At 37.0% G+C, this 4,731-nt stretch overlaps 1 pseudogene; it reads left to right on the top strand.

Annotated features, from left to right (window-relative positions):
- The first annotated feature begins 3,804 nt into the window (after positions 1–3,804).
- LOC122134149 lies at positions 3,805–4,345 on the top strand (annotated as a pseudogene).
- The last annotated feature ends 386 nt before the right edge of the window (positions 4,346–4,731 follow it).

The following is a 4,731-nucleotide window of genomic DNA, read 5'->3' as shown; positions in this document are numbered from 1 at the left end:
CCAAAATCACATAATCAAAGTTAGCAACTTTACTTAATACAAGGTTCAGTTCTTCATTTTCGTTATTTAACACAATGTATACATGTCAATCTAAAAGATACTGCAGTTGCAAATATGGCGGAACTGCTATCTGTTGATATGATTTTACCCATGTCTCGACAGCTTTTCTTTCCAAAGTTCCATCTCTAATGAATGGCGATACATTTGACAGCTTTATTCTTGGCTTTACCAGAGTAAATGAATCATTGATCACAATGTCCATTACACTACCGCTAAATTCACTTTAGCAATGCTATCTAAAAACAACACAACAGCACTGTTCATTTGAGAGATGCAGATAATATGATCTCAAATCCAACCACATCTGCCACTGCTAAAACTACACTGACTCCAAGCTGGAAAGCTGACAATGCCGGTAATTAAACACATGCAGGCCAGGAAACACAGGCAGCAGTGGGTTTAAACTGATGTTCTCAAAATAAACATTCTTTGTACAACAAAAACTCATAAAACCATTAACAAAAACCTAAATTATAGGAAATTTAGAGAAAACCCACCCCTTTGAAACTACACTCACTCAGTCACCAATTTTGCCCACCCACTCCCATCAATCAGCACATCAAGGGAGAGAGAGAGCAAGAGAGAGTTACTCTCATCACGTCATTGTTATGTTCTCAATCAAACACCCAGTCTATAAAAGGGCAATATATGGTGTCAGGTCAGTTGGATTTGGATAGCCAGAGTTGAGTTCAATCTCCAGGATGCTTCTCTTTCTTTATACACTCCTTTTCCATCACCTTCAAACAAAAGTGGAAAACAAACTTTGCCAAATGATGGGGGAACCTAAGTACCCACTACTTTCCAAGGGCGGAGATGTAACTATTGGAGGAATTTTTTGCATCCACAGTTTAAAGAAAACCATTACCTTCTTTTGAGTTTTAAACAAAAACCTCAGCCTCTATCATGCTCCAGGATTTGTTACACTGTAAACTTCAGAATATTGAGATCAGAGAGAACATAGACAGATGTTGAAAATAAAACCTATTGCATCATATCTAAAAGTTAATTTTTATTACAGTGGATTACAAATAGATCTGGAATATTATGATCTTTTCATATTTTCAGCATGCAATTATATATAAAAAAAAACATACAGAATGCAAATACTGTCCTTTACTTTTTTCATGTTATATTATGTTTAACAAAAACCTAAATTATAGGAAATTTAGAGAAAACCCCACACCGTTATTAGTAATTATCATACTTGTTTGTTTTCATAGTGTGAATCTAAGAGATTTTCGACTGGCTCAAATAATGATCTTTGCCATTGAAGAGATTAACAAAAGTGAGAGTTTTATAAGCTCCCAAATGTTTCTATTGGTTACCAAATTTATGATACATGTGGTTTTCAAGACTGTCTTCTATGAGTGCAACTATGGGATTGATGAATGAACCGGAATTTGCAGTAGGAGAGACATGCAATGGTCAGTCTTCTATACATTCTATCATAGGAGAAAGACAGAATCTTCTGCCACAGTGATTCTGTCCAGAAACTACAGGACCTTTTAAAATTCCAGTGGTAAGGATCAATAATAGCACTTTTTTTTTTTTTCGTGGGACAAAATCACTGTTTCATTGTTGCTTTATCTCTCTCTCCTCTCTCTCTCTTCTCTCTCTCTCTCTCTCCTCAGATAAGTCACTCAGCCTCATGTGAATGTCTCAGCAACAGGAAAGACTACCCCTCATTCTTCAGGACTATTTTCTAGTGATTACCACCAAGGCAGAGCCCTTGCATATATAGTCAAGCACTTAGGCTGGTCTTGGGTGGAGCTGTGAACAGTGAGAATGATTATGGAAATTATGGAATGGCCATATTTCTGACATACAGCTCAGAAGGAGGGGATTTGTGTTGAGTACTCTTTGAAAAGTTCTACCGAACAGAGCCAGAGAGAACTTAAAAAAGTGTGGTAGATACGATAAAACAAAGCACTGCAAAAGTGATTGTTGCATTTGTTTCATTTATTGAGATGGGCTTATTAATTGAGCAGATGTGACTATTCAGAACATTACAGCTTCCAACTAATCGGAGTAGAGGGTTGGATAACCTCAAAGAATTATATCACTTCAAACAGTTTTCGTGTGCTTGGAGGTTCACTGGGGTTTGCATTGAGAAAAATTTATTTTGATGGGTTTTCAGAGTATGTTACAAAAGCATTCTGGGAAACAGCTTTCCCATGCTCACATATTGGGGTAATTTTTACTCAATATGCAGTAAACTGCAGGGTAGATATCCGGATCTACTTTGCTCTGAAAAAAACTACAATGAAGATGTGCCTGAACACAGATATTCAAGCCATGTCTTCAAGCAGTTTATGCTGTGGCTCATTCATTGCACAACCTACTCAAATGCAAAGAACAAGAAAATTGTGATAAAAGCCTGGCAAAGACAACCACAGCAGGTAAAAAGATTAAAAGACAGCGTATTAAGAGAAAGGAAGAAAAAAAAATGATGAACAATATTTTTTGATGGGAAATTTGTTAAAATACCTAAGAACTGCCCTTTCATTCGTTCATTCATTCTTTCGTTCATTATTTTATTCATTAGGTGGTTTTGAAGCTCTAAAAAAAAATAAAATTCACAGTAAAGTTTGGAGATCATGTGTGGTTTGACCGCACTGGTGCTACAGTAGCCCCATTATGAAGTTGTGAACTGGCAGCAGGACTCAGATATAAATCATTCCAGTTTAAACCAGTGGGATATACTATGATGCCTCACTGCATCCTGACCAGGCGCTTTGTGCTCAACACTGAAAACATCATTGGGCTGGAGGACATCTGGAGGTAAATAAACGGTTTTAATGACGTTTAACTGAGGGTATATAAGATCAAAAAAGCTCTGCTCCCATTCTCCTATTCACAGTTCAAAGGAGCAGAAAATATGGTCCACTAACAAAACACTGTCTGATTGCATCTCTGTGAATAATTTAGAGAGAGAGAGAGATTATAATAGTTACTGGTGGGTAGGGATAAAATTATCTCTGAAATTATACATTTTCAGCAAAATTTAGTACAGAAATCAGAACAGAAATTGGAAATTTCTGCAAACTGTTTGATTGTTTGTTTCCTTGATCACGTAGAAGCCAAGCTATGTGTGTAGTGAGAGATGTCCTCCAGGCACTAGGAAGGCTACTCATCACTCACGGTTTCAAAGAAAATGTATTATTTATTATTATTATTATTAAGTATGCAGTTTCTTATCAAAGGATTTCATTGACCCTCCTCACTGTTCCAAAAAAAAAACCTGGTTAGTTGTTCTTTTTTTTTTCTTTTTTATTGTTAAGGATACAGTTTATTGTCAAAGGAGTTTATAAAGGACATAAACTTCCCTTTGTCTCAGACTGCAGTAATTATGACTTTCTTTCCAGATTCAAATAACTGCAAGCCGTGTCCAGAGGAATACTGGTCTAATCCTGAGAAAAATAAATGTGTGTTAAAGGCTGTAGAGTGTCTGTCATTCACAGAAACTATGGGTATAGTGCTAATCTTTTTCTCACTGTTTGGAGTAGGATTAACTGTACTGGTGGCCATCCTGTTTTACAGTAAGAAGGACACCCCCATAGTAAAAGCCAACAACTCAGAGTTGAGCTTCCTGCTGCTCTTCTCATTGTCTCTCTGTTTCCTATGTTCACTTACTTTCATTGGTCGACCCACTGAGTGGTCCTGCATGTTGCGACACACAGCATTTGGGATCACTTTTTGTCCTCTGTTATCTCATGTGTTTCTGGGAAAAACAATAGTGGTGTAATGGCCTTTCAAGGCTACACACTTCCAGGAAGTAATGTGATGAAATGGTTTGGGCTCTGCACAACAACGACTCAGTGTTCTTGCCTTTACACTTATACAGGTTCTTATCTGTGTGCTATGGCTAACAATATCTCCTCCATCTCCCTACAAAAATATGAAATATTACAAGGAAAAGATCATTCTTGAGTGCAGTCTAGGTTCTACTATAGGTTTCTGGGCTGTTCTGGGTTATATTGGCCTACTGGCTGTCTTGTGCTTCATTCTGGCTTTTATGGCTCGCACACTGCCTGATAATTTCAATGAAGCCAAATTCATCACATTCAGTATACTTATATTCTGTGCTGTATGGATCACATTTATACCAGCTTATGTCAGCTCTCCTGGAAAATTTACTGTAGCTGTGGAGATTTTTGCCATTTTAGCCTCAAGCTTTGGTTTACTATTCTGCATATTTGCACCTAAATGTTATATTATTTTGTTTAAGCCTGGACAAAATACAAAGCAACATGTGATAGGAAAAACATCTACAAAGACCCATTAGTCACGTTTTCACTGTCAGGCCAAATGTGCATCCTAGTGCATGCCAGGGCCAATCCATATCGGCGGCTTGATCTTGCCTTGGATTTTCGGCTCCCCGAATACCTTGTTCCAAAGCAGGCCAGGTGGGACCCTACTCATTTCCCATATCTTCTTAACAGGCTACTAGCTAACATCAAAATGTACCAATATTGTTTTTTTTTTGTTTTTTTTTTACAATTGATAACATCCATTTGTCAGCACAACATCCGTCTGTAGTGGCCATACCATTTACACACAATTTGTGTTGTTTTCACATGATATGCAATCAATTACCATATTTCTAAAATGCTTATCATTATTATTAATATTTATTTATTTTTTTCCATACAAACTTACCCAAAATCATGC

This window comes from Cyprinus carpio, chromosome A18, assembly GCF_018340385.1.
Source record: "Cyprinus carpio isolate SPL01 chromosome A18, ASM1834038v1, whole genome shotgun sequence".
Classification (NCBI taxonomy): Eukaryota; Metazoa; Chordata; class Actinopteri; order Cypriniformes; family Cyprinidae; genus Cyprinus; species Cyprinus carpio.
Note: the sequence above shows the minus strand (reverse complement) of the source record. Positions and strands in the feature narration are given on the sequence as shown.